Source organism: Melozone crissalis, unplaced genomic scaffold (assembly GCF_028551555.1).
Source record: "Melozone crissalis strain CALT ecotype California unplaced genomic scaffold, PUWL_Pcris_2 ptg000044l_1, whole genome shotgun sequence".
Lineage (NCBI taxonomy): Eukaryota > Metazoa > Chordata > Aves > Passeriformes > Passerellidae > Melozone > Melozone crissalis.
Genome location: NW_026535822.1, coordinates 5531552 through 5552425, shown reverse-complemented (window position 1 = coordinate 5552425; position 20874 = coordinate 5531552). Strand labels below are relative to the sequence as shown.

The following is a 20874-nucleotide window of genomic DNA, read 5'->3' as shown; positions in this document are numbered from 1 at the left end:
TTGCAGATATTGCTTCTGTTCATTACCTGGCTCACAAATTGTTGCAGGCAAAATTGAGTTTTAGAGAGCAACCTTTGTTAAGTAAAGAACCTTTAAACACAATAACTCTCTTCACTGATGGGATCTGGCAGAAGTCACAAATCAGTCATTACTTGGTTGAACCAAACCAAGTTCCCAACTAAAACTTGGGAATCAGATATTCAAATAGTAGAGGGATCTGCTCAGATGGTTGAGCTTGCTGCTGTGGTTCAGGCTTCTCAGTTCTTCCCACAACCTTTTAATTTATTCACACATTCTGCCTTTGTTGCTAATGTGGTTAAAAGAATAGAAGGATCAGTTCTAAAGAATCCTAGTAATGACACTTGATATCATTGGCTTTCAAGGCGTTTTACAACTTTACAATAAGGAACTAATCCACAGTTTGTTTCTCACATCAGGGCTCATTCTTCGCTTCCTGGATTTTTCGTGGAAGGAAACGCGAGAGCGGACAAACGCACAGTGCTTATTTCAAACACTTTGCCAAACATTTTGGAACAAGCAAAACAGAGTCATGCCTTTTTTCACCAAAACGCACAACCAGCTGTGCGAATGTTTCAAATTTCCAAAAGTCAAGGTAATGCTATCATTAGTACTTGCCCTGACTGTCAGCTTGTGCAGCCTCCTGTTTCTAGATAGAGTTGTTCAACCCACGGGGTTTGCAAAGCCAGCACTGATGGCAAATGGATGTTACTAAATAGCCTTCCTTTGGTAAATTTACCAATACTCATGTTTCAGTGGACACATACTCTGGTGGAGTTTTTGCTTGTCTTCACACAGTGTGAAGCCATTCATTACAATGAACAGTAGTTTCCGAGGAATAAAAGAATTAAAAGATCTGAGGAATAAAAGAATTAAAAGACACTCTATCAAGGGAAACACAGAAGTTAATAAATAACCTAAAATACATTGTTTGGGAAAACTTTGATTAGATAAGTTAATAAATAATCTAAAATACACTCACAAAAGAAACTTTGGAATTAGAATATTTGAAGAAGCGAAAGTAGAAGCCAAAAAGTTAAGGTGACCTGCCAAGCCGTCAGAATCAAGCCAAGTGCAACAGTGATTTCTGCCAAGTCATGGAAAAACATGCCAAGGATGACAGGAAAATGCCCAAATTAGGAGAAGCTTAAAATTTAACCAAGGAAGACCAAGAGTTCCCGGAAGACTCCGCCTATATTCCTACCTGCCTATGAATATGCATGTAATAAATGATGTAAATCTTGTTCAAAATTGTATAAAAACCTGCTTTTGCTGTACCTAATTCAGAAATCCACTTGGTGATTTCTCCAACGCGTTGTCAATAAATACCTCCTGCCTATAGACCTCAAATCTAGTCTCTGGGCAGCTTATTATCGCCTTTTGGGGCAAAATTCGGCATCAAGTGGAAGCAGGTAATCATGCCTGTCAACATTTTTAGCAGAGCTTTTGCTTCACTGGGTGTGCCCCAAGAAGAAAAAACTGACAATGATCCCACAGATGTATCTCAAAAATTGGCCACATTTTTAAAGATTGGGGTGTTTGTCATATCCTTGGTATTCCACATTCTCCCACAACCAAGCAGTTGCTGAGAGGACATATCAGACATTAAAACGCATTCTTGATCAAGAGAGGGGGGAGTGGAGGTCACACCACAGATGAGGTTAAACAAAGCTTTGCATGTTTTAATTTCTTAAACAGCTCTGTTGCAGAACCTGATCCACCGATTTCTAGGCATTTTTACAATAACACACAGGCAAAACTGAAAGAAAATCCTCCTTTTTTAATTAGAAACCCTGGGACAGCACCAATTGAAGGTCCTTTTTCATTAATCACTTTGGACCAAGTGTTTGCTTCTTTCTCTACAGGTGCAGGAATTAAGTGGGTCCCAGCAAAAAATGTCAAACCATATCGCACCCCAGGACAGTTGACGAGCTCAAGACTGTAGAAGCAAGTACACAGACGTGAGCCAAACAGAGGGATCACGGGTCACACCTGACGTTCCTTGTGCATTGGTGGAACCTGCAAACTCTGATTTTATGTGGTTTATAAATGTGTCACTTGTTGGTTTCGTAGAGCTCTATTGGAATAAGTGTAGGTTTTGTTTGGTTAATTTTTATTAAAGGTCAAAAGTAATGTTTTTGAATTGAGAAGGATATGGGAGGAGCTTTAGCCAACAATTAGCTCACAAAAAGGATGCTGCAAAATCAAATGTTACTACGGTGTCAGTTTTGATTGCTTCTCATAGTGCAGAGTTTTAGTCAATTTGTAGTGTAGATTTGTCTGTGCAACAACCAAAACCAAATGTCTGGGTGACCTTAGCCAAGGCAGCAGGCTCGGATACCATGTCTTTGTCTAATTCGGAACAGAAAAGCCTTTCTCAACCTGACTAGTCAGTGTGCCAGTAAAGAATTTGCCCGTTGGTCAAAAAGCAATTCAATAGTAAGCCTGGCGAAATTGACAATGGGAGGAGCCCTGTAAAGGCTTGTAACATCTGGGAAAAAGAACTTCCCAAAGCAGTACCTGAACCCCAAGAATTAGAAATCCTTGGTCCTTTAACAATGGATTTTTGCCTTACATTTACAGCTAATGATTAGTGAGAAGGTGATCCTCCAAAGTACAATGTTACTCCCCATTATTTTGTATACAGAAACTCAAGGTTTTGGTGTAATTATTAGGAATGTTGGGAGGTGCTTTCTAAAGCTGACCAATATCCATGACAATTACCAAAAGGATGTTGGTTCACCTGTGTAGATAGGCCCTGGCAGGGCATCCCATCATGCCCTGAAGGTGGCCCATGTAGCAATGGGATGCTCACTGTAATTGCGCCTACTGCCAAAGCGGTCATTAGGAAAAAGCAAAGGGGAACAAGATCTGGTCGTCATTATCGTGAAAACTGTAGAAGTGATTTCACGCCTTGGAAGGCTGCGAAAAAGGGTTTCAGCAGCTTTGTTTTTACCCCAGCTGGCTTCAGCAATGGCATTGAAACAATTAGATCGGGTTGCATGTTGGCTGAGTAAACAAACTAATGGCACATCCACTGCAATCCGTGACATGTTGACCGATGTTAATAGTGTTAGACACAAAAGAACTCCCTTTGGTCATCAGCAAACAGCTTCGTTTATTGCCTTCAACACCCACAGCCCATTTAGCCCATTCCAAACTCCCAGGACGAGACATCTCATTGGCCTATCTCTGTGCCCCCAGACTCTGAACTAATGCAATGTCTGCATCTTAGGAGAGCTCCCATTGCCTGGGAACTTCTGTCAGTCAGTCCAGAGGCTGCTCCATGGAGCTGAGCTGGGCTGCTCATTCTAACTTGATTGATACTGGCGCACCAGTGTATTAACGCTTGGCTGGAATGACTCCCAGAGCTACAGAAAAGTATCCCTAACAAGATATTAGGAACTTCTAAGCTTAATAATTGTAATATTTGCCCAATTATCCCATCAAAAAAAAAAAACCCCAATATTTAAGGTAGCAGTTATTTTAATTGAATAGTTTAAAAAATATATAAATAAGGGATAATTTGGTTCAAATAATAGCACATAAGCAAAAGATACCGCGGGGTACGGAGGGCAGAGTTCTTGACCCTTGCCACTTCACGTACAAGCTTGCCAAGTGAAAATCACCCCTTATACGCCATATGTCAATACCATCTCCTCCTATTTTCGGTTCGTCACTTTTCTGTCTCCGCCTTCCTCACCACCTTTACCACGCATGCGCCACCACTCAGTTTGGTGGTCGCACAAGTCTTTGGGGGTCGTCACTGATGAAGGCCCTGTAGTCTTCTTCGTTGTCCTTTAATTCACCTTTGGGTTACACATGCGCATCAAGCCAGTATATAGCCAGTACAGCCAATGTAAGCCAAGACTAACGTATCACTCCATCTACATATCAAGGCAATAAATCCCTTAGAATTAGCATTTGTTCTGACCAAACCAGGTTCTTGCTCATTTTTAGCACCTGTATCTTCAGCTTCTTTCCTGTGGTCCTTGAGAACAGCTGCTGGGAAGGGGGATGGAGCCCCTCCTCTCCCTCTCTTCTTTGGCATTACAACTTTTTAACTATTTATTATTCTCAAATATAATTACTGTATCAATATCAATTACTGTTTCAAATTTTATCAGCACGAATGATACCTATTTATCACAATAATGGAGCTCGGTGCATTGTGTTTTAAGGCTTACAAGCAGGTATAGTGTTTGAAAGAAGCAAGCAGTGTTTTAACAAAAGCTACGTGTGCTTATAGTGGTTGCACAGAACTACTGTCAATATGCTTTTGCTTTGTGTGAGTGGTCAAAAAACTTTTCAAGTAAATTGTACCATTAAGTTCATTGCCTCCTGCCAGGGATGTGAGCTGCTGGCATCTTCCCACTGTAACAACCATGTCATGAGACTGATGCTGGAAAACAAACAGCTCGAGGCTACAGCTTCACTGCAAGGCATCCGGCAGCCTTGAGGGTACAAAGCGAGCACAGGTCGGAGCTGCTCGTGTCCGGAGCGAGCCCGGAGCAGCTCTCCCAGGCCGCAGCCCCTCCCAGGCCCAGCTCCGGGCGCAGCCGGGGCCGCTCCGCCTGCGCGGGGCCGCTGCCGGGGCGCTGTGGCGGCTCATCCCGCGGGGCGGAGCTGAGGCGGCCCCGGCGGCCCCGGCCCGGCCCCGCTGCGCTCCGAGCGCGGCCCCGGAGCGGCCCGGCCGAGGCGGCGAGGGACGGGCGGCGAGGGGCCGGGGGCATGGGGCGCTCCGGGAACCGGCGGACATCCCGGCAGAGGGGAGAGAGACGTGGCAGAGGGAGGAGTGAGCGGGAGAGGGGAGAGATGCTGGGAGGAGGGGGAAAATCCCAGGAGAGCGGGACGAGCCCGGGAGTAGGGGAGATCACGGGACGGGGGCGGGGGTGAGATCCGTGGCAAAGGGTGGGTAGCCTTCCAGGAGGGTAGAGACGGGGAAACAGGAAGGAGCCCTGGGAGAGGAGGGAGATCCTGGAAGAGGGAGGAGTAATCGGGAGAAGGGCAGATCCAGGGAGACGAATAAAAGCACTGGCTACAGCCCGGGAAAGGAGGGAGCTTGGGACAAAGGGTAGCTCGGGACTGGGGAAAAGCCGAGAGAGGAGGCAGAACCCAGGAGGCAGGGGACAACCTGTGAACGGGGGGAGATCCGGAGTAGAGTGGAGAGGGCCTGGGAAAGAGGGGAAAGACATGAGAGAAGAGAGCCCAGTGAGGGGAGTCCAGGAGCGGAGGCTCCTGCAGGCGGACTGGGAACCCGGAGAGCCCGGAATCACGGAGTCCTGCAGCCGGGCCGAGAACGGGCGCGGGTCAGTGCGGTTCGGGAGAGCGCGGCTGCGGGGCTGGCTCCGGAGGCGGAGGCGCGTGGAAAGCGCTGCTCGGCAGCCCCGGCGGCGCTGAGAGCCCAGCCCTGCCCGGGGAGGCAGCGCCACGGGCGCCGCTCGGCTTCCCAGCCCGGCCACGGCACCGCTCGGCTTCGCCGCCGGATCCGCGGCAGCTCGGAGCATCGCTCCCTGCCCGGGCCCGAGGCTCACCTGCGCCAAGTGCACCAGCGCATCGCCTCTGCCTTGACAACCCAGAGCGAGCAGTGCCCGGCAGGGACTGCAGATCCCCTTTGGTGGCAGAGAAAAAAGAGCAAGGAATCTTCCATGGGAGAACCTAGGCAATAGGATGGGGTGTCAGTGTCCAATGTGTTCAGATGCACTCACAATGGTACTATTGCTCTTGGCTCAGAACATGGAAAGGAGTGGGCAGACACAAATCAGAAGCTGGTTGCAATATCCAGGGATCACTTATCAGAAGAAAATGCTAAGCAACTGCTGGAATGCTTAATGGATGACTGATTACCCTTTGCCAAGTAATCTGGACTTGTTAGGGGCAGCATACTTATGTTTAAAAAATAACTCTAGAGATATTCTTAAGAAAATTTTGAAGAACGGCTCATACACCCACATTTTAATGCAGTTCTGTGGGTTTGATAAATGAAATCTGCTTTAATGTCTTGATTTTCCTGAAGATTTTTGGGGTTTTGTTTTTCAAACATGCATGCATGCTAAGTTTGAGAATCTAGGGTAAGGTCTTTTTATAGGGGATATGGAAGAGACAGGTCTTCAGCCAGCAATATGTCAGTGAGAGACAGCTGAGCGATGATTACTGAGAAGAAGAACAGCCCTGCAATAGAGGTGTGAGCTGCATTGCACAGCGCTTGCTGTGGGCCAGAGAGCACAAAGCAGGCTGGCCTGGTGGGCCTGAATATTTCTGCCAAACACTCTGCATCTCACACCTTTGCTCGGGCTCAGTGCAGAAATGCAGGATTGCAGGCGCTTCCTCCCAGAGCTGCGTGAGGCGCTGGCTGCTGCAGATGTGCCCTGCCAAGCTGTCCCTGCCTCACACTGGCCTCGCTTCCCCTGGCACAAGTGCCGGCCTGAAGGAGGCTGCCCTGTGCTCCAGCCTGCTGAGCAGCCCGGCTCCCTGCCCCGGTGCCCAGAGTGCTGCACACACTGCTGACCTTTGCCAGGAGTTGCAGGGCAGCCAGCAGAAGAGGAGGAATCCTCAGGCAGCCCAGCGGCCCTCGGCTGCCCTTGGCCTTTCTCTGCTGCTGGGCACACTCCAGTGGGCCAATGCCTCCAGGCTGGGCTGTGCCCAGCACGGCTGCGCTTCCCCTCAGCAGCTGCCAGCTGCCACCTGGGCTCTGAGAGCGGAGGATTTTCCGGCTGCCAGGAACAGGCACCCAGGGCCCGGCTGCTGCCTCTTGCAGCTCCAAGGGCCTCCTTCCAGCCTGCCTCTGCAGGGGCTCAGCCTGCTCCGGCCTCTGCCGGGGCTCTGCTGGGGCTCCACCCCAGCCAAGGCCGGGCCCACTCTCACCTCCCAGGCGCTGACAGCTCTGCACCACAGGAGACCTTCCTGAGCACCCTCTCTGATCTTTCTGCTTTCTCACTTGAGCAAGGCTCTCCTCCAGCCAAAGAGATTATTGCATTTCGGGATACAAATCCAAGTGGCAGGGGCCCCAATGCTCTCCAGTCACAGCTGAAGGCCTGCATCTGCACAGGGTGTTTGGGCTGCCTCATTCTTCTTTTGGTTTTGCCTTCAAATGCCATTGCCTTTTCTGCCTCAAATAGAAATACCAAAGCTGCCCAAAAACAGGCCAGTGGGCCAGATTCCAAAGGCAGTGTGCTCTGGAGAGGATGAATGAAGAACATCCTTCTTCCCCACTTTCACACCATGCCAAAGACACCGTGTCACTTTCCACCTTTGAGAAACAACAGACAATTCAGAAGAAATTCTTGAGCGTATTCGCAGAGTGAGAAGGAAGAGAAACTTCAAGGTGAGTTGTGGTTTCAGAAACTGTATTCATTTCCAATCCTACTCTGCAGTCCTATTAGACAATCCTACTATTACCCTAACCTTAACCCTAATCCTAATCCAAATCCTAATCCTAATCCTAATCCTAATCCTAACCTACAATCCTACTCTAAACTGGTGGATGAATAAATGGTCCTGATGTGGTTGTCACGTTGTTGTCTTCCTCCTCTTCTTCACTGAAACAATCAGCGGCACCAGGCTGGACGCAGGCTCAGCAAATGTTACAAATGGATGCTGCCAAAAAGGGAAAAAAAACAAATCAACAAAAAATAATGGACCATGACTTTCCAAGCTCAGTGCTGCACAGGATTCCTCTGGCTTATAGAAGGATGCAGGAAGAGGACCAATGGGACCATCTACACCTCCATCTTTATGTGCAGGACTTTGCCATCAGAGGCAAATGTGGCCCAGAATCCTACTCATCCATTTATCCAGGTGTCTTCATCTTGCTAGGATTTTTGCCCTGCCAGTGCTTTAGAAATGGTGCTTTCTGTCCTTGGAGTTTCTTCTTTTCAGGAATCTCTAAAGCCTCACACTGGTCCCTCTCTTTGAAAGACAGGCACTGTGCTGATTCCCACAGGGAGACAGAGCAGCGTCTACCTTTCCATGCCCTGCCCCTCGTGTGCTGGATGGCTCCTTCCTTCCCAGCAGGGCCAGCTCAGTGGCACTGGGCCCTGCAGTTCCCTCTCTGCCACACAGCCCGGTAGTAACCCTGGCACAGTTCCCGTCTGCTTGAGCGTGCCAGGCAGCAGATGGGGCTGGGACAACTCCCTCCCAGCTGTGCCTGTTTGCGTGGCAGAAACCTCTAAGGGTGGGCTGGGGGGCGCAAACCAGGGCCACTCAGAGGCTCACAGTGAGCCCCCACAGACCCCTCCTGCCCACGGCCAAATCTCTGACCCCTAGGCTGGGACTGGCTTCCTTGGGTTCCTGCACCACCATTTCATGTCTCTGTACCCTGCATTGCTCTACTTCAATTCTTTTGCCATTAGATAAAATTGAACACCCCACCAAATGACAAAAGAGGGAGACTGAAACAGCCAGAAGAGCTCCCTGACTCAGGAAATGCAGAGAGAGGTGGAGTTTCTCGGTTTTGTGAAGAACAGGCCCCAGGGAGACTTTATTGCCACTTTCCAAGACTTCAGAGTGGCTTTGAAGAAAGTGGGGGACATATTTTTTAACAGGGCCAGTTACAATAGGATGTGGGTGAGTATTTCGAAACACAAATAGGATCTAATCAGGACTTGTTTACTCAGAGCATGGTGCAACCCTGGCACAGGTTGCCCCAAGAGCTTGTAGGTGCCCCATCCCTGCAAGCATTCCGGTTCCAGTGGGAAAGGGCTCTGAGCAACTTGATCTCTTTAAAGATGTCCCTGCTCATTGCAGGACACTTGCACCAGAGGACCTTTACAGGACCCTGCCAGCCCAGCCCAGTCTAGGATTCCTCACCATTTTCATTTGAAGAGCACCAAGAATGGAGGTGAGGAGGAAGGGGGCTCATGTGATGCCTTGGACTTGAGTGGAGGAGGAGCCCATCCCTCAGAGCCTGTTTCACCTGCAGCCCCTTCACATTTTACCTGCAGGAGCTCCCTGGCAGACCAGCGCTGCTCCTCGTCTCTCTGCAGGCAGCAGCTCAGGAAGTCACGCAGGCAAGGCGAGAATCGGTTGGGCTGCTGCAGCCGTGGGGTCCCTACTGTGGCTATCAGTTGTGTAGCCTGGAGAAAAAGGAGACACCAGGCTCCACTTGCTGCTTTCACATCTCTAAGTGCTCTCCCACCTCCCTTAGTTTAACCTCTGTTCTTCAGTGGCAGTTTCTGCCCTGGCAGAGACCCAGAGATCATTTTCCTTTACCAACCAAACACCCAAACCCTGATGCAGCCACAGCTTTTCCACCATCCCGCAGATCTTGCCTTGGCAGCTGATTTCATTGGCTGACCTAGTTAGTGGGAACTACATCAGCATAAGCACATTTGCTTCTCTGAGGATTCACACCAGCTTGAGAGGCTTTTTGGAAGAGGGACTGTGCCATACAAACTAATTTCAAGGCTTAGTACATGAAAGGCATGTCTGCAGTGCTTGTTGGTCCTTTAAGCGCACGTGCCCAAGAACTAAACTCATCATACTTTTTGTGCTTTTCTTGAAAACAATGGTCATTGGAAGGAAAGAAAGGGAATCCATCAATTAATCCCCAGGTAAGGAAATAAATATTTGCAATCTCATCTTCAACAGAGACACATTTAGATGCCTGCACAAATGTATTGGGATGAAAATTCCTGCATGGGCACAAAGGAGCCACCTGCAGCTCTGTCTCTCAGCAGTCTGAAAATTGCAGGTTCCCATTTTGCAGCAAAAGGAAAATTGTCATGGTCAGAAGAAGGAGAGGTGCCATCCCTATGGCCACCCTCTGCTCATTTGGCTACTCAAGTCAATTCATTAATGGTAGGCCCATGCCAGAAAGAGCCAGGAAACAAAGGGGAGGTTTTGGCAGGCTGTCCACATCACCAGGCTCTGGCTTGGTGACACAGAGAATGTGCCTTTGGCTAGGAGAGAAACACGGTGACTGAGTGTTTCAGCAGCACTGTACAAGAAGCAGAAGAGACTCAGTGGCCTTTAAACTCTCATGCCCAGGTTTCAGGCATGTTTCCCAGTGAGAAGAAACTGTACAGGGAGATAGGCTCATCTCTAAAGACCGCAGTTTTAGAAACTTTGTTGGGTTTGTGTTGCCTTCCTTCCTTTCTGGAAAGATAACAGCAGTTGTCAGATGCTTCTTTTCTGCTATTAAGGCCATCTCCACAGCCAAAGGACTGGAAGCACTTAAAAGCCAAAGGAAAGTGTTGCCTGAGAATAGAGTTTGTTTGGAGTTTGTTTGCATGTGGTAAGGCTTGAGTTCCCCCACTGCTGCAACCACAACTACAGCAGATGCTGATGTGTTGCAGGCACATTTTTAGGAGGGGTCCTTGGTGGAAGCAGTTCAGGCAGATGGCAATGGGCTTTTGTCCAATGGCACGCAGGACAAGGGACAGGTGTGAAAGAGAGTGGGATCGGTGAGTATTTGCTCCTTACCGTGATGGGACTTTTGTTCCAGTAGGGAGGTTCTTGCTCTATCATTTCAATCCCCACAATTCCAAAAGACCATATGTCCACTTTGGGACCATATGGTTGACCTGTCAGCACTTCGGGTGCCAGCCACCAAGGAGTCCCGACTACCGAGCACCGTCTGCTCTGCTGAGGGCTGAGCTGAGTAGAGAGGCCAAAATCACCTGAGGAGAAAGCAAAACACTGTTTTTATTTGAATTCTGTGCAATTAGAAAAGCAAGCCAAAGAATTCCCCGGTAGAAGTGTTTGAAAATGTGCTGTTGAATCTCCTGGCATTGGCAACTTTTAAACTCCCCCCATTTTTTACACTGTCTCCAGTAGTGTCTTTTGTTCTTTGGAAGCTTTAGACTTGTAATAATTTCCTCCCTCGGGAAGGGACACACACAGAGCAAGGCCACTCCTGACTGCTTGTTCCTTCTCGTACCTCTGTGCACGTTGCAACTGTGCCCTCAGCTCACAGCGGGTGTCCCTGCACTGCACCCAGCACCATTTTTGGGGAGCTGGCTGTCACTCAAAGCAGCCCCACACCCACATCCCTGGAATGCTGCTCCTGACCAAGAATACACTGACCCAGCTTGACAGAACCATCGGTTTTGAGAAGGATGTTATCACTCTTCACATCTCTATGGATCACATGGTTTGTGTGAAGAAAATGAAGTCCTTGCAGGCACTGAGAGAGAAAATAGAAAGAGGAGGGCAAAAATGAGTGATGTGATTTCATCCCACAAGAAAGGCAACAAAGAATCCAAAAGATTCCCTCTCCAGGGGAATGGGCAGTAATGGCAGAACACAGTGCCACTGAGAGGAAGTGCTTGCTGCTCCAACACTTGCAGAGCAGGACCTTTCTGAGGAAAGGCATGTCAGCTTCTGAAAGAGCAACAGCACCTGCTGTTGTAGACTGTCCCCTGCAAACCAGCCAGGATGACTGCTGCTGCAGTGCATGTGCTCAGAAGCAAAGAGCCTTTTGGCTGCACTCCTGTCCTTGTATGCTGAGGCCTGAGAGAAACGAGTCTCTCTCTTTTTTCTTTGCTGATCATTTCAAATCAAGCCACCAGCACCTTTGCTTTCACAGGCAAGGAATGCAGTGAAGACAGACTCCAGGCAAACATTTAGAGAGGCAAGGTGGAGAACAGCAAATAAAAAGACATGAGCCAGAGCAAGAATACAACAGCAGGAGAGAAGAGTATTGGCACTGAGTACAGGGAGTGCAGGGGCACTGGCAGGCCTTTCACTTGAGATGCTTTTACTTGCCCATAGCATAGCAGAAACACAGAACCAAAGCTTGGCACAGGAAATCACTGCAGGTCTGAGCCCCTGTTTCCCAGACAATCCTGCCCAAGCCCTCGGAAACACAGATTGGATTGCTGACCTCCCGACTGATGGCTGCTGCCTCATCTTCATACAGGGAGGTCGTGCTGAGGATATCGTTCAGGGTGCCTCCGTCCATGTACTCCAGCACCAGCCAGAGTTCCTCACCCACAAGGTAGCTGAAAGAAGGAAACAAGGCTGTGGAGATGAGCATGCATGGCTACGTTAATTTTTGCTTCCAGGTTTCTTATTTCCAGATGCCTTTGTGACAAGGACAGAATCATAGGAATAGATATTCCCTCTTGGCTGTGCATTGTTTGCAATCTGTGCAGTCTCAAGGAGAAAGGCACAGCTGTGAAAAAGGAGATGTCTTAGATGGCTAACAAGTGAAAAATGCAGTTTAGAAACAGCCCAGATAAAAAACCTGTCAGGCATGGTGTTTCTGGAAAGAAGCACCTAGTCTTCCTGGCATGCCCAGCAATGGCAAAGAGTGGCAACAATCCAAGGGAAATCCATTTTAGGACGGTTCATCAGCACTTCAGAAACTTGAAAAAATCAATCCCAAATAAATGTGGAGGCAGTAAACTTCGAGGCTGATGACTAAGGAAGATACAGCTGATCCAGGTTTTGAATAATTTTGGAATAATTTTCAAACTAGGTGTGCCAGGGAAGACTCATGCAGACAGGATGCACTCTCTTCTCATCCATTGGAGATGAGTAGAGAGATAGGAATAAATAAAAATTAACAGCTCTACTTTCTGCCACTGACCAAAGTGGGTTTTTAACCTCTCATGTTTGCTGTATGTAAATGCACACATGGGATAAGACCATAACCACTCACCTGTCTAAATAATTCACAACATTGGGACTCCTGTACCTCTTCATTATTTGGATTTCATTAACGCTTCGTTCCATCCTCCTCGGTCCTTGAATATCTATTTTCTTTATGGCCACCTAAAATGACATTGAAAATCAGTAACTTGAGCAGTTGGTGGCAGGAGACAGCAACGCACATGGAGCAAGTGATTTTGCAATGACACAGCTGAGCTGTGCCAAACTGCCTGGTGATTAGGCACTGCAGTAATTAGGAACTGACATTCCAACAGCCCATTTCTCTGCTGCCTTGGGGGCACAGGATACGTGGGGCCACTGACATTATGCCTTGTCCACTTGGTAACAGTTGTGTCTCAACTATCACCCACAAACCTCTGACCACAATCTCTGCTGCTCTTTCTAGGATTCAGAAGAAGTAATTGTGAGAGTATGTCATAATTTTCCCTCATCTGCCTCATGATCATCCTTGGGAGACCACTGAAGAGAAGACCCCCCCCCCCCCCCCCGTCTATATCTGGCTCTGAAGGAGAAAAAAGTCACACTCCACGGGCCCTGAGACCTGAAAGCTCACTGTTGAGTTATTGTTTTCACAAGTTTGTTTGCTGTATGCTAAGAAGAGGGCATCATGCCCCATTTGCAACAATAGCAGCTCTGGAAGCTGTCCCACCTCTCGGCTTGGCTGGACTTCTCCTGAGTTTCAGGTGGTCTCCCACAGAACAAACACCCTCACCTGTTTTACAACCACCGTGACAGACAGACTGAGATGTAAGAAGATTCTCCATCAAGGACTGGGACTGAAACCCCCAGCCCAGGGGAGGTGTGTGGGGGAGGCAAGCTGACTGAAGCGAGATGTTTGCCTGCAGATTGTGACCACTGGAGCCAGAAAACAATGGCTCTCGCTTACTGCTAAGAACATAGACTACATGTTACATCTATCAAGCTCATTTACTGCTGAGAACATGGACTACCTGTAGTTATTTCAATACTTCTGTTCCCTATTGTGTCTGTTTCCCCCCGTCACAATTTTCAGTAATAAAAACCTCTGAGTTAGCTAGAGCCTTTGAGATCTCCCCAGCGTAGCAGGCGGAACCTCGGCTGGACTGCACCAAAGGACTTCGTCTCTGCGTTGGTAGCTATATCCCCTCTCTCTCCTCTCTCTGTCTCTCTCTCTCTCTCTCTCTATCTTTTTCTTTCCCTTAATCCCTCTATCGCATTTTTGCTGTAGTTATTCCAATAAAACTGCATTTGATCTGATTATCACTGCAAACCCCCTTGTACCGTGTTGGTGTTTTGCACTCTGAGATCATTCCTACGAACCATCAGGTCATCTGTCTCCTAGGACGGACCCTGACATTAATCCATGCCTTAATATTCTGTGGATATATCTTGGGCTATGGGCAGGGCTTAGGGCTTTTAGGGCACCTTGCAGATCTCTCCCTATGTGCAATTGCCAAGTGAGGCACTGCAGGTGGCTAAGGAACTACCAGTAACTTTCCGATGGATTTGCTGGCAGCCAGAATTGAGAATTCAGAACTCTGAAGCTGTAGCCCCAAAGAGCAGGGAGGTGCTCTAAGGCATCACCTTTGTTTTAGCAATGGAGAGCGAGTGAGCGCGTCCTTGTCTGAAAGGAAGCGCTGCCCTGCGTGCCTGCCTTCCGGCAGCTGAGGAGGACAAAGTGCCAAATGTATTTTGCAGGCTGGCACCAGTCTGTGCTTCTTGTGCCTTTTCAGCTCTAGCCAAAGCTCCAGCCCCAGCTCACACCAGAGGGGAAAGCCCCTCAAGAGCAGCAGAGTCTGCAGGGGCTGTTGATATTTACCTCTCCTCCTGAGGCAGTGTCGAGTGCTTTAAAAACCTCTCCAAAACTCCTAGAAACAAAAGAGAAGCAGAGAAATGAGAAGCCATTTAGATCTTGCACTGAAAGCCAGCACACACAGGAGATCTGTGCTGTAAATGCCTAAAACCTGCAGGACACTGGAAGCATGGAGATGTCCTTGACAATGCCTTCTGAGCACACTTAGAAATTCTGATCAGCACTGACAATCTAAGCCCAGTGCCTGAACACATTTGCAGCTTGTCTGACCTAACGGCTGATACCTATTCCACCAGCAAAACACTTGATGCATAGTTATGTAGAATTAGCATTGCTTGGACTCACCCACTGCCAATATTTTCCAGTTCAATGTATTTGATGATGGGATTTTCCATCTTCACCATTCTCCCTGAGGGAAACAAAATGCAAGATGTTCACTTTAAAGCAGAGATCCCACCTTCTCAGAGATACAAAAGGCAGCCCCACTGTCGGGGGCTCTGAGCCCTCGCTTGGTTAGCCAGCTCTGAGCTGGCTAACAACAACAGGGACAGGTACTGGAACAACAAGAAAAGAACAGCACGTCCACAGTGCAAGTCTGGCTGGCACAGAGACTGATTTCTTGCATCCTTTGAAGTGAGAGACCTCTTGACAGCAGAGGAGTCTCCTCTCAGAGGAGACTGAGACCAGAAGAGAATACCTACCAAGGCAAGTAAGTTTGTCATCTAGAAACATTGAGGAGAGCTGGAACTAACAGCGCCTTTGTTTTCTTGGGAAACAAGACTGCAAGATTTAGAAAAGGCTTCCGACTTGCTAAGATTAAATGCACCTGGACATCCAGAATCAATTGCTCTGAACAGATGTCAAGTTCAGAACAGGAGGAATATTGCCAAGTGTTCCCATCTTTTCCACCTTGCAGCAGTTTGCCAGAAGAATGCCTCTGCATTTGTAAACCAGAGCAGCTTATGCCAGAACCAATTGCGACGGGGCTTTCAGCATCAGGACCCTCACCCGTTATGAGCAGGCTGAGCTCAAAGACGCCCTTGCCCCAACCCCGCGTGAAGAACCACGCCGCTTCTCTTCACCCTGACAGCGCGGATCAGTCGCTCCCATTGCACTCGCCCTCTCGGCACCGCACACGTCCCCATCTTCCCTACTCGGCACGGCGGGCACGGGCACAGAGGACAGCAGTGCTCCTCAGGCATCCCCTGTGACACAGAGAGCTGCCCAGAGCAGATTCTGACCCTCTTGTGAGTCCAGGCCGTGCGAGGCAGAAGCCGGCCCAGAGAAGGGGCTGCGGCCTCAGGCAGCTCCACGCTGCAGCAGCCAGGCAGCAGTGGGACCCTCCCAGCTAAGGGAGGCTCCAGTCTCTGCAGTCCCTCCAGCCCCCAGGGGCAGGGCAGCGACCACAACAAGGCTGGCAAAGCCCAAGCATGAGCACTGACAGCCACTGATGGGAAGAAGCCACAGCCAGCCTGAGCCCCGTACAAGCTTTTGCCCCCATTCAGGACACAACAGGATGGGCTTTGAGATCAGCCCCACCGAGGTGTGGATCAGTGCCCTTTTTGTCCCAACAGGTGATGGTAGACACAGAATCCACTGGGCTCTCTTCTCAACTCTACCAGGTCTTATCTGAGAGCACAGCACCAGCAGCTGATATGGGCAAGAAGCAGATTCATTGGGTTGTGCTACAGAATCACAAAGGGCTTGTTTTGTTCTCCTAGAGACTGATCTCAGCAGGGCTTCTACCACTGGCTAGAACTCAAGCAGTCACAGCCTTCTGCTGATGCAGGAACAATTCCTGCTTCTGCCTTCGGCAGAGAGGGAAGCCCAGGCAAACTCCAGCCAGTCTAAGCTGCCCTCAGAGGCAGCAGGAACACCCAGAGCTCTCTCTTGCCGCCTTGGAGCAATGCCAGCACTTCTGTGACACTGAAGTGAGGAGAACCCTTTGGTACAGCTCTGCTGACATGTGCACACAATACACTGTCCCTCAGGTAAGAAAGATAGCAGACGTACTGTGTTGCTCCAGGGAGTCACCCGCCATCTCCAGTTGCTGAGCAGCAGCTGGGTCAGCACGGGAGGTGAACCAAGTGCTCAGGCTCCACGTCTTTGGCTGGGGAGCAAAGGCTCCTTGGGACGGCTCCGCTGCAGCAGCTTCAGTGTCAGAGTTGGTGTAGATCTGAGAGAAGAAATGAGTTGATGTCAGGAAGGTGTGGCAGAGATTGCCCTGAAATGCAAGAGAGATTGCCATTTGAAATGCAAGCCCTTAGGAAGCTGCTGTCAGCCACATGCAGAGCTCTTCAACTGGATTGCTTTGGATGTCCACTTGTGAAACCAAATGGTCAAAACCAAAGGCTGGTTTTACTCAAGTTCATAGCCACTTTCTTGTTCTAAAGGATGACTGCAGCAACGACCGCTCCAATTCCTCCCAAAGACTCCTTTCCCCCTCCTAGGTCTGCAGATACATTTGCAGCTCCTCATTCTAATGTTCTACCTCCTGCCATGAAATTCTCTTTTTCTGCACCTTCCTTGGGACGTGCTTATCCTGCAGCATCTCTGGATGGTACAGTTCCTGGGCCTCATGCCAGCTTCGGGGCTCTTGGTTGCCCGTCATTTGCTGGAACTCGCTGCAGGCTGCCAGGTAGGATGGTGAACCTTCCACCTGAAGTCAAACAGAACAAAGCAGTCAGAGGCTACCCCCTTGGGTGACTGCAGTGCCTATTGATATTTCACTCGCTTTTCTAGAGCCTTTTGCTCCTGAAGGAGGCAACTAATTTTCTCTTTGATGATTTTGATTTTTTCATCTGGCCTCTTCTTCCTTTCCTTGATCCTAACCTCAGTTTCCTGCAGCTGTGCCGGCACCTGTTTGTCCATGTTCTGTAAACAACAACGGAAAGGACTCTCTTTCATGAGTAGAGTGGCTGCCATTCTTTCATTCACCTGTTTTTGTTGACTGTCCCTCTGCAATGGGAGATTCTTCTCCTCTTGGATGTCTTCATTCCCCCTCTTCACTGCCATGTCACTCTGAGCTTTGGGCAGCTCTGCTTGTGGTTCTACCTGGATGTTCTGTGCACACAAATGCAGAGCAAGCGACTGGGAGCTGCCATCAGACTCAGCTTTTCCCTCTTTTAGCCTCAAAATCACATTGATTCAGCCCCATCTTTCTGCTTCTCTACCCACATCTGCTTCCACTGTAACCCTCCTGTCCCAGGGCTGATCTCTGCAGATTCCAAGGCTCTGTGCTTCCAGTGCCTGTGGGATTCCTGGCCTCCTCAGTCCCAAGAGCTGTTGTTTATGCCCGTCTTCCTGCCCTTCCCTCTGTGCCCTGGCCTGTCAGGCTTACCTGGCCTTTCTCCTGTGGCACTTCCACCTGCTGCCCGAGCTGCTCTTCCTGCTCTCGAGCTGGGAACAGCTCTCCCTGAGTCTGGCATGGCATCTCTGATGAAGCACTCTGCTCCTGCTCTCTCTCTAGAAGCACCTGCACAGAAAGCAAGAGAAGATGGGTTTCAGCTTCCCATATGACTTTTGTGGGCCAAGACTCCAAGACTGCTGGGCTCACACGTTCCCAAAGCACTGTGCTGCTGCTCTGCTGGGTCATTCTCTGTTTGAGGGGAGGCACAGATTCCAAAGTGACCCTGGCCCTACAATCCGGGGCCATCTGGGACTGAAGCTGCAGGAGCCTCTCAGGCAGCTGACAGGGAAGGTGTGGCATTTCTCAAGGGTCTGGTGAGGGCCTCCCTCTGCTTGTGCCATGTCCTGTTTGTCTCTCCTGAAGGGATGTGTTTAGGTGAGCACTGCATCTTCCACTGCTTTGGAGCAGAGCCAGGAAGATTCAAATAGATAGATAGATAGACAGATCTCACTTTTATAATCTCTCTTTACTGTACTGTGGGATTTACATTGTTTGAACGGAGAGAGATATAATTCTCTCTCCTAGGTTTTTTTTAAGGAAAGGTAGTGAGAAACTTAGAGAAGAAGGGAAAACAATGTTACCTCTTTTTGCTGTTCTTTAATTTTAGTACATGTAGAATGTGTATACTGATTGTTTACTGAAAGTGATTTGTTAATTGCATTTTAGGGATAGTTGCTTTGATTGATTAGCTAATTAGATAAAAGACTGTGTGGAGACAGTCACTAGTTTTTCTTTAGTATCTTTTTAGTATAGTATTTCTTTACTATAGTTTTAACATAGTACTAGTGTAATATAACATAGCTTAATAAAGCATTTGTTTAAACTTCTAAATCACACAGTCAAAGCACATTTTTCGCCACGTGGGGGTCACCCTGAATCAATAATGTCCTTTCTGTCTCTACAAATATCAACAATCGGTTGCAGTGCCCCAGTCAGCAGCCATCCTGAACTTGCTCTCCTGTTGCTTCAGTAACCCACACTCTTGGGGAATCTGGAGCATGTGGGTCTTTATGGAATGCAATCAGACTCAGAGCACTGCACTAAGAACTGCACTCTTTGTGCATCTGTGCTCGGGCAAGTTCTTCTCTTGCACTTGACCACACTGATGGTGCTAAAGTGGCTGGAATCAGAAATGCAGCCCAGCCCTTCCCACCTCCTCTAATCTCTGAGGGCCTGCTGGAATGCAAGGGCATTGATTTCCTGCTCAATTCCCAAACACAACACACACTGATTCCCTGGGCTGCCAAAAGACACGAGAGCCGTTGACTTGAAAATGATGGGCAAGCCCTACTGGCTGGTCTGGCACCAGAACAGCTCATTCTGCACCAACATCCCTGCCCCAACTATATGTTCTTGTGCAAAAATACTGCATTATCCAGAACTGCGTCCTTGAAAACTAAAATTCTTGCAGAATTTCTGCCAGTGCTGGAAAAGGGCAGGAAAGATTGAGAAAAAGCGCACTTGCTCCCTGGAGAAGGAGAAATTGCACAAGAGTTCTTTTTCTATCAAACAAAAAAATCAACAAAATATCAAATTGGTACCCACACCAGTGTCTAAAGCACTTGGATCCAGTGAGGGGATGTCTGGAAGGGAAACAGCCCTTGTGCTGAGCTTTGGATCTATGGATCTAAGGCAGCGATTTATGGAAGTCCGCCTGAAGGTGCCTCATGAGCCCCCCCATTGTCCAGGCTAAAGCTCCCTCAGCACCTCCTCCCTGGCCTTGTGCTGCACCCCCTTGCCCAGCTCCCCTGTCCTTCTGTGCACACGCTGCAGCCCCTCCATGACTTTCTGCTTCCCACGGCCCACAAGTGCACACAGCACTCCGGCTGAGGCCGCAGCGCTGCCCAGCACAGGGCCACGCTCACTGCCCTGCTCCTGCTGCCCCACTGCTGCTGGCACAGCCACCATGCCCTTGGCCTTCTTGGCCCCCTGGCCACACGCTGCCTCATCTTCAGCTGCTCAAGGCTGCCAGCCCATAATCCTTTTGGCCCACGCAGCTCCCCAGCCACAAAGGTGCCTATTTCACTTCAGATACTGCAGGCACCATTGCAAGATGGCCTTCCTGTTCTACCACCTCATGTTCCAAGTAGATATCAGCCACTGCCCCTTCTCACCAGCGAGGGCTCCTTGCTGAGCTCCACGTGGCCTCTGGGCTCTGGGTGCAGCCTGTCCCCGCACTCGCTCAGCAGGTGCCTGGACACAACCGACAGGGTGCTGGCACTATGCTTGTTCAAGTGCAGACCCTGCAGGGCTGTGACAGCCTCCAGCCTGCCCTCTGCCACTGCCCTGACAGAGTCTGCTGCACGCTCCGGGGAGGCTGAGGTGACATCAGCCCCTGCCTGCAGCTCAGCCGTGCCCTCGGTTGTTGCGGCGCTGGTGTTTCTGCGCCCAAGGCCCAGGAACCTCCGCAGTATCTGCAACAGAAAGAAGGGCAGGAAGAGGGGAACGTTCCATGGTCTGCTCCAAGCGCGGCACTGGGCCAAGCAGTGCCAGAAGGCCCAGCCCAGGCGGGGACGGCCGCAGGTACCTGCGCTGGTCTGTGGAAGCAGCCGCGAGTGGGGTCCCGCTCCAGTGTCCCATCCTTGCCCGCATCTGGCAAAGAGCAAATGCAGCCAGAGCTGAGGGGCTGCGGGAGAAGCCGGAGAACACGGCCTAGCCCTGCATGGCCCAGGCAGGGACAACCCCCGGGTACCCAACGGACAAGAGCACGGCCAGCAGGGGCAGCCCCAGCCCCTCTTTCATCCTGTCTTTGGGGACATCCATTGGGGCAGCAATGGGATGGGGCAAGGGTGGCCACAGGCACCAGTCCTGCGGCCCGGCCCTGCCACTCACCGTCCTGCACTGGCTGCAACTTCTCCGGCTCTGCAGGCTGCTGTGCTGGGGAGGCAACAGGCCCTTTCTTTTTCTTGCCGCGAAGCACCCTGAAGAGCCTGAGCACTCTGCCTGCCATTCCGCTTTTTGGCCTCTAGGGCACCTTTGAGCCAGATGACCGGGAAAAGCTGTGATTGAGAAAGTCCCGCACTCTGGCCACAAGGCCAGC

General features: G+C 49.8%; 1 long non-coding RNA gene across 1 annotated transcript in view; it reads right to left on the bottom strand.

The window, feature by feature from the left end:
* LOC128942829 (uncharacterized) overlaps positions 1–3717 on the bottom strand; it is a 98595-nt gene extending 94878 nt beyond the window's left edge. Inside the window, exon 1 of the long non-coding RNA XR_008483645.1 lies at positions 3672–3717. This is a non-coding gene — a long non-coding RNA (uncharacterized LOC128942829). The remainder of the gene's footprint in view (positions 1–3671) is intronic.
* Positions 3718–20874: the final 17157 nt, after the last annotated feature.